Here is a 16,709-nt window from a genome sequence, read left to right on the forward strand (position 1 = left end):
TGCTGTGCTAATTAATTAGGTGGTGGGAAAAAGTAGAATCTGAATAACTTACCATTTCTTGTCTATGCAAATATTTCCAGTTGTGAATACATCTGCCAAGTCTATATGACAGGTTGGATAACAAATAAAATTCTATAAATTATTCAAGTTTTTCAAATACATTCAGTTATTTGTATGAAGATACTGTCTGATACATTTCAGAAAATCCAGCATCAGGTTTGTATGAGAACATAAAAGGTGACAATTAAAACTGCCAGTCCCAAACTGAAGACATGGACTGCATTTTTCAGGTTTCAGGGACAGCTTGATATACTCTAGAATATTGCCAGGCTAATTACATTTGAGTAAAGGAAATGACACACTTGTAAGTAGTGTGAAGAAAATTACTAAGACTCAACCATTGTTTGGTATTTTATACTCTAACCTTGGTGCATTCTCCTCACAATCATGTTAGGGAAACTGAGGCTCAGAGAGACTGGGTAATTTATCCAGACCCTGCTGGTTAGACTCTAAAATCTGTCCTCTTTCACTGTGTGGAACTACTTTCCAACTACAAAGAAGCACTATCTTTGGCTACTTTCAAAGAATGACCCTTTTCACCATAGTCAATTCATTCATTTATTTTCCTATTGTATTTATCTTCTTGTTTTTGTAAATATAGCAGTAACCCTTGTTTTGTATTTTGATCTTCATTGTTTTACTATGTAATTTAGATCCACCATATTTACTTATGTATTATGTGAATAATGTATTCTTACTCTGACAGTTAGAGTGGTAAGTACATGCATGAGATTACTAGTGTCAAGCGACTTCCCTCTACCAGGCTTTCTCACAGATGGGAGTTTGCAATTCCTCTCACAGTCTTGGGAGAATCAAGTGCACTGAGGAGACCTGGATGGTCAAGGACCATTTTCAGATGATTCCCCATCAGCAAGGAGAAAGACAAATTTTCCAGACCTTATTATCCATCATGACATAATTTTATAATGCTTATAGAAAGCCACATATTGTCTAACAATAGAGTACATTTTATAGGATTCATTAAGTATTACAAGTCACCTAATTCAAGCTGTTTTCTGTGTGAATTCTTAATATCATTAGAATATTTTCCCTTTTGTCTCTAAGTGCTGCCCCTCTCCTTTCTCTCTTACCTCTTCCTTTCTTAAATCCAAAATGTAAAAATTATTCATTTGGGGAACATTAAAGACATCAACAATTGGGTTTTTGTTTGTTTGTTTAAACTAGATTAGGAGTCCCTCTATTTGTTTTGGAGAAGTTAATGACTTGCTGGCATAGAACAATTATCTGGGACAAATGTTGAAATACTGTGCTAAGTAAGGCAAGACAAGAACAGAGTTGACTCTGTCTAAAGTCAAAGATGGAGCAACACTATAATTTTGTAATTTTGATTAGTTGTACAATAATTAAAAAGTCTAATCTTTCAGTTGTTTTTTTTTAAGTTCAGGGCAGGGAGATAGACTCCCGCATATGCCTGACCATGATCCACTTGACAAGCCCCCTACAGGGTGATGCTCTGCCCATCTGGGGCAGGTGTTCCATTGTTTGGCAATGAAGCTATTTCAGCACCTGAGGCAGGCCATGGAACCATCCTCAATGCCTAGGGCCAAATCGCTCAAACCATTCGAGCCATGGCTGCAGGAGAGGAGAAGAGAGAGAGAGAGAGAAAGGGGAGAGGGAGGGCTGAAGAAGCAGATGGTTGCTTTTCTTGTGTGCCCTGACTGGGGATCAAAACTGGGACTTCCACATGCTGGGCCAATGCTCTACCATTGAGCCAACTAGCCAGGGCCAAAAAGCCCAATCTTTTAAATTTAAGTCCTAATTATGCCATTTCAAGATACTGTGGGTGTTTTAAGTAATACATCTCTTTATATTTGTATATTATTTTTCCTCTTAACAGTGAGTCTGAGCTTAGCACAAATCCTTAAAAGTACAAAAAAAGACCCAACACAACTTACACATTTATATCCTTCTAATCTTAATTTTAACAATGATGTCATATGCACACAGTCTTAGGCAACCCACTAAAAGTTTTGAAATACAGAGGTCTGGGCTGTTTCGTAGTATTTCTTAGCAGAAAGTCACACAATTGTATTGTGCAGAATAGTCGTACCATTCATATTTCCAACTTTCATTTGCCACTGCAACCTTCATATCATTGCAATTTTCAGTCTTTTATACAAGGTTAGCCTTTTATTAAACTTAAGTACAAATAAACTGCATCTGTCACAAATGATTTTTTAAATTTGCTATTTTGTATAAAGCTTGTTTTCAAAAAGTTAAAATTTTTTATTCAGTGTCTATATGTATATTTTTTATTTTTATAAACCAGTCAATTTTAAAAATATTTAAGAATTGACATACAAAGTAGTGACTCAATATTAGCATAAAATAATATATTAGTTTTAACTTAATTATTAATAAATATTTGAACAACTTTAATTTTAAAATTTAATTTTAATATCGCTTACTATAAACATGCCCAAATTGGTTTTCCTTTATAAATTCTTATACAATCAGATATAATATTCTGACAAGAGAAAAGGTATTCTAAACATGAATAGTTGAATTTGCAGATAGGAAATTAACAAGTGAACTGTTGCTCTTTTATCTCAAGAACGAAGGAGACCAACAGCATATATTTTGATTCTTGCAAATTCAGTTTAAATAAGAAAGTGTAAGGCTGCAAGATTTTGAATATGCTAGAAGCTTATCAGATATAATAATTTTTTTTCTAATAGTGTAATGATGTCTGAAGCTTTTTTTGAGAGATGTGACTCTGATAATGGGCATGTTTAAAACACTAAGTAAGCCTTGATTATGGGTTGCTCAGTGACTTCCAAATGCAAAAGGAGAAAGCAATTTCTTCATAGGAGGTTGCTGCTCACAGAAAATGCATTTCCATTCCAAGTGCTCCACCAGCACATTTCGGCATCCCCAGGAGGTAGTGGAATTCTCCAATGTGCGGCACAGACGATGCATTCTGGGTGATTTGTGAATCTGTTATGTATTGCCATAATGTATCTTTCAATAGCCACATATTTCCCCTGGGACATTCCTGGATGCTCCATGTATGTGGTGAGCACAGAGTAATCTTAACCTGTCCTGGCCTGGGGCTTCTAAATTAGGTATTTTAGCTCTAGTGCCAGTTTATATTTCTATGTACATAGGTGAGCCAAGGCTGAATAAACTGTGACGAATCTTGGGATCGTCATGCAGGCCTTAGAACTGGCTCCTTGAGAGTACCTTAATCATATATTCTGGTTTGATTGTTTGTTTCGAATGTCAAATTCTCTCATTAGGATACCTCTAGTCATCTTGAAAATATAACCCAGTGGAGAATTTGTAAGTGAAGAAAATGAAATAACCTGAAATTTTTCACCGGCATGTTAAAAATATAAGGAAAAAATAGTACTATCCTCATATAATAGTAGTATCCTTCTGGCCATGGAGTATATAATTCTTGGGATATCCAAGGAAAAAAGACACTTTTAGAAGAAAACATTTTATTATATTAGCTATTGCCACCATGAAAAAAAATCACCCATGCAAGACTTTAAAGACATCATATTTGTTCTTACATTTCAGTTTTAAGATGCATCCTGATTTCAAAATGTTAAAATATGAAAATATTGTAACATAAAATTATGAAAGTATAATATTTATGATTAAGAATTTGCTTATATTGCTCCAGAATTTACAATCTTAAGATTTGACCTTAATGTGCACATTTGTGGGAATGTAGATCTTTTTAACATGCTTGTAGGGAAAGCTGAACAGACTGTGGCATAACACATAGTATAATCTATTTTACACACAAAATAAAGTAGTTCTTTAATTTTAAATATCTTTTAGATTTGTCCCATCCATAATCATTAATTTTGAAGAGAATAATCTCCTTTATTTATATTTGTTTCATAGCTCTTTAAAAAAACTACATTAATGTTAAAATATTACATTTGATGCTAACATAGGTCAATTGGCCTAATTTAATCTTAAAAAGTAAAACTGGCAATTATTACTATTATTACTACCACTTTTTAGTATTATTTTAGTGTATATATTGCCAATTTTAATTTGTCCACGGAAAAAGAAAATTTGAAAATTAGTATTTTTTCTTTCAAGATTGAGGATATAAAATAATTTTTAAAAATATTTTCAATCATTTAATGTGTTTAAATTCAATAAATATAAAACTGGGAACTAAGATTATTTTCCCCCAGATTTCATGCTATACCATCCTTTCTTGTGTTTCTTTTTTGTTTGTTTGTTTTTTATTTTAAAATAATTTAACCTCCACAGTTTTAAGTTTAGAGTAAACTTTTTAAAAAGTTTTCACATAATATTTTAAAAAGAGTATTTTGTCAGTTTTCAAAATAAATAAAAATGTATTAATTAAACCTAGTGTTTCATGACCAATTAATTCAGCAGTTATTATAATCCATCTTTAATTGGATTAGCTCTAATTACAATTAAATGGCTCTCTGAATCATAAAAGGTTAAATACAAGTAATTTTCCATTTAAAGACTTAAATATGAGTTGATTACGGTAAGAAAGATACTTTACACTAAGGTTAATTGCTAAGCCTTTTCCCTTATTTTCATGAAATTGGCTTCCTTATTTTTTGCTTTTTTGATTCATAAAACTTCTCTACAACATAATGGCAAAATACATGATATCTTTTTTAAATATTTTTTATAATTTATAATTTTTGTGATATGACTACCACTTACTTGTATGTAAGTGTGAAATAAAATTTTCTTATATTCAGTAGGTTACATTTCCTCTTAAATTGAGTGTGTGATATTGGTATTACTGACAGGAGGGGAGAGAAAAGTTAAAGGCCTTTATGGCCAGCTCATTCTTTGTGAATTCTTTCATTTTTCTTCTCTTTTTTACTCCTTTCCTTTCACCCTCCTTTACTTTCTCCTCCTCCCCCTTTCTCTCTCTCTCAAGCACGCACATACACATATTTATTGTCACTTTTTAACACCAAGTTTTAAAAAATTAATATTTTACACCTATTCCCATTTGTAGACAAGGTATTCAAAGGTAAGCTATTAATTTAAGACTTATCAAAACAACGTTATGCTCAAGGGTCCTTTCACTAAAAATGATAATACACTATTGTATTGAATCACTAAGTTCAAATAATTTGGAAGCAAAAGTCTTGATTTCCAGTTTGGGCACTTTGAAATTAACTATTTTATTTGAAAAATTTTTAAAAGGGAAATAAAAGGGTATAAAAATTCATAAAAAATTAATAAATTGTTATAGCATAATATTTACTTCAATTCCAAAAATGTTTTTATAGACAAAGCATGCACCAAAATTCCCTTCTTAATAGAGGTATATGGTAAGTCCCAAAACATATATTTATGAAGTGTATGTAATTAGGAACACGAAGTACAAAAATCTATGTTCTGTTGGTGTTCACCAGAGTGAGAGGAGAAGATATGACATCTAACCAAGTTACATAGAATGGAATTCATAAGGGAGGGGTACCCCAGATATGCCTAGTAAGGATAATAAGAAAAGAAAGTAAGTGGTATGCTAAAAACAGGGGTGGAGGATGAACAAAGACCTGTGCCAAGAGTCTCAGGAACGATGCATATGTGGGCCATAAAGAAGTGATCATAAAATGAAATTCTGAAGAGGATTGCTGAAGTGATATCATAGAGGGTCTCAAATGGCAGTATGAGGAGCTCACAATCAGCAGAGAAGTTCCAACAAGAAAATAACGTAATTAAAGTTGTGTTTTAGGTTGATTCTTTGAAAACAAATCAGAGTGCGGGGACTCTGCGAATACAGAGAACAGGTATAAAAGGCAGTTGTTATGATCCAAGCCAAAGCAGTAGTGGAGAAGGTGTCAAGAAGCACTCAGAAGGAAATAATCCTGAATGAGTCAGGCTACGTGAAAAGCCTCAAGTATTTATATCCTATATACTGATTCCGATGAGTAACATATATTTTTTAAAACATTGGCAATTTACATTAGAAATTTAATTATTGCTCCATCTGACTGACTCAGCAGTAAAGCATCAGACAGGCATATGGAAGTCCCAGGTTCGATTCCTAGTCAAGGCATAACAGAGAAGCACCCATCTCCTTCACCCCTCCCCCTTCTCTCGTGCACGTGCACTCTCTCTCTCTCCCCTCTCCTTCCACAGCCATGGCTCAAATGGATAGAGCAATTTGGCCATGGGTGCTGAGGATGACTCCATGGCCTCCCTCAGGTGCTGAAACAGCTTAGCTGGAGCAGTGTCCCCAGGTGGGCAGAGCATCACCCGGTAGGGGGCTTGTCAGGTGGATCCTGGTTCGGGCGCATGCAGGAGTCTGTCTCTTTGCCTCCCTGCCTGCCCCTCACTTAATTAAAAATAAGAAATTTAATTGTCTTGCAGGTATCCTCCTATTTATTGGAATGCAACTGTCTGTGGTATAGAAGACTCCTTGTTCAGAAAAAAAAAAAACAAGTCTATTTTCCCTGGCACGAGTCCATCTTGCATGCCTTTTTTGTGGAACAGCAGTCATCTATCTCTGTTTGTCTTTTTTCCCACCTAAGTGCATGCCACCACCCCCTGGGAGATTTGATGGACATAGACCTGAGCCCCTATGAGGCCCCAGAACTATATTTTCAGTTAAGACCTAAAAGGAAACAGAAATTATTACTTTAAGGTGTAGAGTAATGAAGATGAGCACCAATTATCTTTAAGAAGGGTCAGTTTAGGGGTAGTGCAAAGGATGAATTGCATATTGTTGAAGCAGAGGCAATGAATTATGAAGGCAGTCCAATTAAGATAACACTGGCCACTTTGAAAATGCCTGCACAGCCTAACCTGTGGTGGTGCAGTGGATAAAGCATCAACTTGGAACACTGAGATTGCTAGTTCTAAACCTGGGGATTGCCCCATCAACGCACATATGGGACACAACTTTGAGTTCTTCCCCCCTTCCCTTTGTTCTTCTCTTTCTCTCCCCTCTCTCTAAAAAAATGAATAAATAAAATATTTTTAAAGAAGAAATAAAAAAGAAAGAGAAAAGAAAATGTCTGTACAGCCAACAGTTTCCCTTGGTGACTTTCAAATAATACCACTCTTGGTCCAGAAATAACATCTGTGGTATTATGGGTAAGTGTGGTTCAGGGCTTGTGCATATTAGTGGACAGCACTTAGTATCTGTGGAGGAAGATGCAGTTAGAAGATGACGAGAAGGAGGATGTAAAACTCCTTGGTATATCTGGAAAGTATTCTGTTCCTGGTAGCAAGATTCCACAGAAAAAAGTAAAACTTCTGCTGATGAAGATGATGATGGTGGTGGTGATGATGATGATAATTTTTTTTTATTATTTTTTAATTTTTTAATTATTATTATTATTTTTTTGAAAAATGAAAAGGGGAGGCAGTCAGACAGACTCCCGCATGCGCCCACCCGGGATCCACCTGGCATGCCCACCAGGGGGCGATGCTCTGCCCATCTGGGATGTTGCTCTGTTGCAACCAGAGCCATTCTAGCGCCTGAGGCAGAGGCCACAGAGCCATCCTCAGCACCCGGGCCAATTTTGCTCCAATGGAGCCTTGGCTGTGGGAGGGGAAGAGAGAGACAGAGAGGAAGGAGAGGGGAGGGGGGGAGAAGCAGATGGGCACTTCTCCTGTGGGCCCTGGCCGGGCATCGAACCCGGGACTCCTGTACGCCAGGCCAATGCTCTACCACTGAGCCAACCGGCCAGGGCCTGGTGATGATAATTTTGATGATGAGAAAGCTAATGAAAAAGTTTCAGTGCCTGACTTGTAGTGGCGCAGTGGATAAAGCATTGTCCTGGAACACTGAGGTTACTGGTTGTCAAGGCACAAATGGGAGTTGATGCTTCCTGTTCTGCCCACTTCTGCCCCCTCCTCTACTCTCTAAAATGAATAAATAAAATTTTTTAAAAATGTTAAAAAAAAAAAGCTCCAGCAAAGAAATCTGCAGTACATAGTCCAGCTTAAAATTCACACACATACACAAAACCTCAAAACCAAAATCAAAAGTCAAAAATTCTTCAAAAAACAGAAAAGATACTCCTAAGGCACCAAAATGTTCTAGTTTTGTACAAGATATTAAAGCAAAAATGCAAGAAAGTATAGAAAAAACACACTGAATAATACCTGGACACTACTGGTAAATTAAGCTCGAAGGTACAGGGCGGGGGGAGAGAGACTATGTCCATAATTCAGACTAAAAAGTTTTCTATTTTCATGTCCATCCCCTTTCCTGCTTTGCTACCCTTCCATGTCATCCCCTTCCAGGCTGGAGGTAATCGCACTTTTGATCTCCTAAAGCACTTGCCTTTTTACTGCTGTGATTCAGTGAACCTTACACTTTGCTTTCTACTTGCGCATTCACCTCACCTTTTCTACCACATTTTTAAAACCTTTGTGTCTCCCTAACTGCTCGATAAATATTTGAATAAGCCAAAAAAGAAAAAAGAAAAAGATAAAAGAAGTCAATAGAAAATGCAGGAACATTCTACAATGTGTTAAGAGAATGTACATTTGCTTAGAAACCTGTGATATTAATAGGCATTATCTGAGTCAAAATAAATGGTTAAGCAATAATACTCTGCATTGCTTTCTGGTCAGAAAATATAGATGACTCTTTACAATTGTTGTTCTCAAATTTTAGGGGCAAAACAATTACATCAAAGGTTTATTGAAACACAGATTGCTGAGAACTACCTCCAGAATTTGATACAGATGTTATATCACACAAATACACAAGTGTTAAAAGAGGCTACTTACTGGAAATTCAACCACCTGGACCTTTAATAGAAAGCCCTTTCTCCTAATAAAGAGCACCTGAAAATTGTGCTGTATTGCTCAAACAGCATTCCTCAAGTTGAAAATAAAACAATAAAAGTAGTTTCTATTCCTGATTTTATTTGTATCAGCAAAGAGAAACTTATCCCTGAATCGGAAATAATGAAAACTTTTAGAGAAAGCACCATGACATTTCAGCTGTCGAAAAAATGCTATAAAAGCATACCCAAGTTTTTTTTTTTTTTAAGAAATTATATCAAAAGACAATTTAAGAAGCAACAGCTATCATAGTCCCCCTGGGGGTTCCATGGTCAAAAAATTTGAAGAAGGTGGAGAGAAAAATTGAAAATCTGATAATATAATCACAAGTGATACTGATGAGAAAAACAAAGAATTGGTATCCAAGGAAACCAGTATGTTTGCTTAGGGCTCTCTTCTGATGAGTTTCTACTTAAATGAAACATGCAAAATATAAAGGGAAGAACATATATAATAAAATTAAATACAAAAGAGAAGCAATAATCTTTAAGAATAAGACCAAGAGGCTGAACTATCTGATATTTCTTACCTGTACTAAAGATACTACAGGGTTTTCTTTCAAATGTGCATAAAATCTGTGCAGTACAAAATAAATACTGTGTAAGTGTAAAAAAAAATTAAATGTTGCATACAATCACTGCTTGGGAAAATGATATACTGTTAAATGTGGTAAAATGATGGTTTGCTTCCATTTCTCTCCACTGGGAGAATTATCTTCATATTAAGAAAGACAGCATCATAAAGTGGCAATTGAAGCACAAAATAAAAGCAAAGATTATGAGAGCATTTAGCCTCTTTAAATGAATGTTCAAATTTAGACTCAGAAAAATTACATTTGAAAGGTCGTGAAACCAATAATTCTGGGTAATTATTGGGAAATGATGGTGAATAGAGGAAATTCCATAAGATTAGACATGAACAAATGACCCAATGGTCATTTATTCAAAATGGATAAATGTCAAAGTAAAGAATCCATAACATTACCAGACAATTACTAACTTTGCAAAATTTCGTGAAGGTTGTCAGTGTACTAGTTTGCAACCTCTAGTAAGTGGCGAATCAAATACGCCTAATAAATAAATAAATAAACAAACATATAACACCAAGAGTGCACTCAGAAGAAGGCACACCAAGCTAATCTCATATTTAATGGAATCTATAATAATCTAAGACAGTGAAATTTCACGATGCTCTTGTAGCTATGACAGAGAATGTACAACAAGTGTTAGAACATTTAAGTAAATTTGGAACTACAGAAGAGCTCTATCTTAAGGATTTTAATTATGAGTCAGTAGAATGAATACTAGAGAGGTAGTTTTCTCCTTGTCTCTGTTCTATTCAGTTCAACAGGTTCTCAATCAGTGTCTTAGCTGAAAATTATGGGGTGCCCTTATCAAGGACATGGTTGACTCAGAGCTAGGAAAACTGACTACTATTTCTGACACCAGAAACAAGATATAAACTGATCTTGACAGGCTAACTGGATGAGGCAAGCCCAACATAGTGAAATTTAACTGGGATAATGAATGTGACAACGCCAACATAATGAAACTTAACTGGAACAGATGAAAAACAATCTTAGATTTGTGTTGAAATGGCAATTATATATGTTGAAGACAGATCTTTTTTTGACAGCAATTCATGCGACAATGACTTGGGAGCTTTAGTTAATTACAAATTTACTGAGAAAACATATGTGAGAGGGCTTGTGGTGTTTGGCGGATAGCAGTCACTCACTAAATAATCGTGTTTTGCTGAAGCTCACTATAAACCAAACACATGATCTGGCTGCTAACGTTGTAGACTGTATTGCAGGAATATGGTGCTCACACAGAGGGGGTCATTTCCATTGCAGCCTGGACTGGTCAGGTCAGACCATTCACAGAGCATTTTGCCCAGTCCAATCTGAATTGCTCATTAAAAGAAGCAAATTGATAAAAATGAGCATTTAAAACGAAGTTGACTATAATGGTGTTTGTCACATTAGAAAATCAACATGTGGTAGTGAGGGATGGGTAAGGTTTAACGGAAGAAGGGTATGACTGGGGTAAGCACTATATTAATATTTAAAAGATTGACTACCATGTAGAAGAGGAAAATTTTTGATACTTAAATTTCACAGGAAAGGCTGAGAGCAAGAGGATTTTCAGCTCAAAACAAGAAAGAACTTTATAATAATTTCAATTTTTCAGCAACAAGTAAGTATTATGTCATGAAGTGATGAGACTTTATGTTTCCGCCAGAGGCTGGGAGGGAGGTATGGAGGGGATTTCTGAGTCGGGCCTGAAGCTGGTCTTAACGGCTTTTGTGGTTTCTACTAAGTCAATTCAATAAATATTTGTTGAACATTTACTACGTGAAAGACAACCTCCCCTTTTGGGGGTACACAAAAGTAAATGGATAAAGACTTGACCCTAAGCACACTTGTGATCTAGTAATAGAGCTGAGGTGTGTACTTCACTAATTTTAAGACTACAATACTTACAGATGTGACTTAAGAGCCACTCAGTGCTCTGGAAGTACAGAGGGAAAAGGGTGTAGAAATACTTCACTGAACTGGGCCTTAATATGAGTAAAATTTTTATGATATAATTGTTGAGGAAAAGAGGTAGTAAAATGATGCCAAGGTGATGAGAAATTGTAGCAAAGAACCAACCTGAGAGAGAAGCTTAACAGAAAGCTGTTTAGTTTGAATACAGTGAGATGATAAATGAGAAGCAATGAAAAATATCTTCAGAAAGGGCTCTGAAAGCTATGCCATCTTCCAGAGATGAGGAGAATCCACAGCACATGTTGGTGTATGGAATTATCATGATTGGACTTTTGTTTTAGTAACTGGCAAGAGCAAATGAGTTGAATAAAATAGTTGCATTTGGAGAGAAAGTGATAAAATAGATGTTCCTAAGGATATTTGTATTTATTGATTATCACTTATATTCCAGAACACTAAGTGATATCCTTTACATAAAACATAGCTCTTAATTCTCATAGATTTATAACACTGAATGTAACTAAAAACAATGCTGCAGAATCAAATCTATGTTATTACACTGTGATAACATAAACCAGAAAAAGTTGTAACTTTTAGGCAATAGAGTCTTCTCAGGAAACATAAGGAAGTAATCCATTAAGATACTTTCAGAAGACCCTCTTTGGGGAGTTAAAAGGGGAAAGAAAGAGTTCATGTGTGTTTTCATTTTATCTAGGATAAAAATTATATCTAGGCTCTTATATGAGAATATAATTTGTACAGTTTAAGCATTAATGAATGTTAGTTATCATGTGTTTCTGACATGTAGATTAAAAACAATGGACTAGTCTAAAAACAATGAGTTTACTCTGGCATATGGAGATAACTCTGGTGAGTGTATTACTTCTCAGTGGACCAAATGTGGTGCCTTTTGGACTGAAGATCATATATATTTTACAACATTGAAGATACCACTCTTCTATTTCTATTCTAAAGCCATAAAGGAATGAGTGAGTATACCTTAATTCGTATCCCAAAGTTAGTGGTTGCTGTTATTCTGTCTGAAGATCGACAAAAGATGAGAGCAGCAATTAATAAATTGACAAAAATTCTGTCTGAAGATTGACAAAAGATAAGAACAGCAATTAATAAATCTTGTGATTGGAGCCTCTTTAAACTTCTATTGTGAACCATAACAATTGTTAACTCCAAAAATAATCCGTGGTCTGGAATACAAGAATTGATAGAATTGATTAGGTGTGTACCAGTGATTTAGTGAACTTCAGAAAGACAGATTATGTCTACAGATGAAGGAGTTGACATTTATTAGAAGCCACCACTGATAAAATACAGTGGACTACTTCATATTCATAAACCTGTGACTGAGAAAATGCAACAAGATTCCAACCAAGAAATTCCCTAATTAGTCAGATTTTAATGTACTTATTAAGGACAACTCTGTATGAAGTTCTCTAAGAAGGTCAAAAACTATTTATTGAGAGTGGTTCTTGCAGCCTACTAGGTGATTTCAATGTTTATATTACTTGCCTACATTCAAAAAATAGGTTTTGTATAAAAATCTAGATCTTCAGCTTCCTATGAAAAACCAGATGTAGCATGTGTGAATACAAAGTCACAGAGGACAATTATTGGAGGACTTAACTTGCTCATTTAGAAAAGATATAAACACTTTATTTTACCTTAGACCTTACCAACCCTTATTTCTCCTTTAAGTTTTTTGAAATGCTCATATTGTTTATTTATTTGACTAATATGTTTTTCTAATCTAATCCAGACTTGTTGTATCTCTAATTTAGAGTTATCAGCAAAGCTGGGCATAGGTAAACTGCTCAAATTCCACCCTGAAGGTATGGTCTGTTGCTCTGCATTTTAGCAACTTTTTACACATCAGATAAGGTCTAGTGCGTATGTGGTTGGCTATTACATTCACTTTGATTTATTTTGTTTCTATTAAAAAGTGCAAAAAGTAACAAGAAACAGCCTTCTCTTTTTATAAATGTACTTATATATGTATTTATGTATGCAAAATTATGTGAGAAAATTAAAGTCATCAGCGAGTTACTAAACTTTATTGTATTTGCTGAAGACTTTAATGACGAGATTTGCCTAATTTACATATATTGTAAATGTGGTATTCATTTTTTTAATATCATGGATGGCTAGACATTCATATAATAAATATGCTTTAACCTTGCATCAGTTGAAATTCAAGGAAAATTAATTATATTCACCATATTCTGATTTCTTTCTTTCTCTAATTTAAGCATTCCCATGACTACCACAAATTTTAGCTAATTTCTAAGTAGCAAAAGCACTTTATTATAGCATTCTCTGCATTTATCAAGTGATTTCTTTGAAGCATGTAAAACTATAGTCTCTTTAGTTATATTCTTAATTCACATTTAATTTAGAGTGAAAGCTCATATGTACAATACAGCTGTTTATTTCGCTTTACTTTTTACTTTATAATATCCTGTTCTTAGGCCAGTCTGCATTCTATTACAACACTTATTAGCTATGTGTTTACACAAGCGCTTACATTAAAAATGAACTCTACATGTATTATTGGATTATTTTGAAAACTCAGTTGATATCAAAACATTTATAAAATTATCAATCTGATTTATCTGGTAGGAAAAACGTATCATTTGGGATGTATTTCTGGTCAAGTGCACTAAGGTGAACAAGGAAAACTCTCAGAAATACTTCCCAAATTGTCACCATCACCATCACTTCATTTTTTGATTTCATTATTAAATATAATGAGAAAATTCCCTTTTTTTTCTGTATTTTAAGAAAGATTAGTATAAAATTACTTTTTCCTAACTGTTGAGGAAATGATACTAAAAAATTGGTAAGTGGATATATCTGATGTTTTCAACTTTTTGATTCCACACTTTTCCATTCCGTCTTCTATGTTCTCTGAGCATCCCATTGTCTTTGTCCAGTGATGCTGAAGTAGAGACAGAAGCCACGTTTAGCTCTTTTAGCTTAACTGCCTCTTTCCAATGGTAGTTTTACTGAATTATTTTTCATATTCCTTTTGATTCTACCCTTCGTTTTGTAAACAATCATAAAATGGCTAAATTAATATATTTGTATGTGTATCTGTGTATATATAGATTTCAAGTTTGATCTGAAAATACTTTGTTTGCATCTTGTTCTAGACTGAGCAAATGTAAGTGATAAAAGGTTAAATAACTTACTTAAATGTAGTAAAAACAAATTCAGAATTGTTTTGCTTTCTTCTATTTTTTTCAGTTACCTTATTTCAAGTGAAAATAATGCCCAAACATGCCAATAAATAGGTTGTTTAACAATATCATTTCACTATTAAATATTATATTAATTTGTTGCATTATTTCTAATTTCACTTTATGGACATGAACTCTTCTGATGGAATGATTATAATAATTAAAGGCCAAATAATGACTAATTTACAATTTGGGAGTATTCTAGACTTTTTAAAAAGTACAAATTTGAGAGGTTATTAATGTATACTATTATGAGTTAACATACTTAAAAAAGTGGATATAAATTGCTGAAGTATTTTCTCTTTTTGAAGGGAAAATCAGATAAACATTTTAAATAGAAATAACTGATTTTCTAAGGATATAAAAGTGCATGCTACATAGTGCTAATCATAGTACATTAAATTATTTAATACTATTTAACATTATGAGCTATGAACTATAAAAATCCTTAATGAGCCTGATCTGTGGTGGTGGCACAGTGGATAAAGCATAGACCTGGAATGGTCAGGTTGCTGGTTCAAATCTCTGGGCTTGCCCAGTCAAGGTACATACAGGAAGCAACTACAATGAGTTGATGTCTCCTGCTTCTCCACTCTCCCCTGCCTCTCTCTCTCTCTCTCTCCTCTCTCTAAAAATCAATAAATAAAATCTAAAAAATATTTAGTGAATGGCATCTATTATTACATATAGAATCTGTTAAATATATATGCATTTCATATTACTATAAAATGCTAAGCTGAAAAGAGAAAGCAAAGAGAAGAATATGGCAACACATCATGCTAATTTTAAGATATATTTTTTATATAAACTTGATAGTAGAATTTTAAAATCAAAATCGGAGTGATTCCAACTAATACACTTTCAGCATTTTTAAAGTAGTATGTCCATCATATGATAAGAAAGACAAAACATTCATCTTAACCTTTTTGGAATGTCTCTTCTGTATAATATAAAATAACATTAGTTTTTGTATAAGGAAGAATAGAGTAGTGACTAAGGTCATAGATTCTAGATTGTTTGCTCAAGTTCTAATCTTGACATGGTCACTTACTAGACGTGCTATTTTGGAAAAGTTACTTAAGTTCTCTGTGACTCAGTTCTCATCGATATATTTTAGAGTTGTCACAATGGTTAAATGTTTTACTTTACCTATAGAACTTAGAATAGAGAGTAGGATATAGAAACTGAAATCCTTCTTAAGAAAGAAGAAGAAGGCACTGAAAAGCAGCTTCTCAGTTGGTTAAGTCAACTGGTTAACTAAAAAGCCTCACATCTAAATGATAGCATGTTTGCTTTTTTATTTACTATCATGAGACATCTGAAAGAATTAGTTTATGAAGGCAAAAATATAAAAATAAGACCATAAAGAATCTTTGCAAAAATATAAGCATCACCCATTACAAAATAACTAAAATCCTACCATCATGCAAGGTGCCATCTCTACATAGGAATTGTAAGAAATTTAAAAATCTTTATAGCTAGAAAAAATATAGATTATTCTCAGAAAAACCGAGGCTATTGGATGGAAAATTATTGTGGAAAAATAACAGAAGCTCCAGGTTTAGTTTTTAAAGAGTTTCTCTACCATATTTTTAATATTAGGCTAGATTATAACACAACAGGGGATGAGTGTGGAAGGAATAAAGGGAGCTAAGAACTAGAAAAATTAATGGCCTAAAAAAATATTTTAATTAATTTCCCACATTGACTTTAGGTGATAATTATGTTAGATTTTTAGTCTAATGACAGCATTTTCCCTACAGCCCGATTTGCAAGCTCTTCTCCTGAGTGTCTGCTTAGTATTCTGCTTAGTCATGAGGACTGCTACATTTCTGATTCATTGAGAGAATGTGAATATCCTATTTTCTGAATTTGTAAGCTTTATAAAGCCCCATAGCGACAGCCTGTAATTTGTGTATGTGTCTGTATGTGTAGATTATTTCCCAACTGCAGATGTCCTAGCAACTCTTTCAAATCTAAAAAAAAAAAAAAAAAAATCTTCCTTGTTCTGTGTTGAGTTCACTGGTAAGAATATTATTATCTTTATACTACCTCTCAAGGGTATTGTTAGAAAATGCCACTTATGGTTAATGAGGTAGACTCAAAGAGTT

The 16,709-nt window shown here is 34.0% G+C and overlaps 1 protein-coding gene and 1 pseudogene across 1 annotated transcript in view; one reads left to right on the forward strand and one right to left on the reverse strand.

Moving 5' to 3' along the window:
• The window catches only part of TMEFF2 (transmembrane protein with EGF like and two follistatin like domains 2), a 262,310-nt gene that overhangs the window by 183,812 nt on the left and 61,789 nt on the right, over positions 1 to 16,709 (reverse strand). The window lies entirely within an intron of this gene.
• Positions 5,856 to 8,156, forward strand: LOC136378687 (nucleophosmin-like; annotated as a pseudogene).

This window comes from Saccopteryx leptura, chromosome 7 (assembly GCF_036850995.1).
Source record: "Saccopteryx leptura isolate mSacLep1 chromosome 7, mSacLep1_pri_phased_curated, whole genome shotgun sequence".
NCBI lineage: Eukaryota > Metazoa > Chordata > Mammalia > Chiroptera > Emballonuridae > Saccopteryx > Saccopteryx leptura.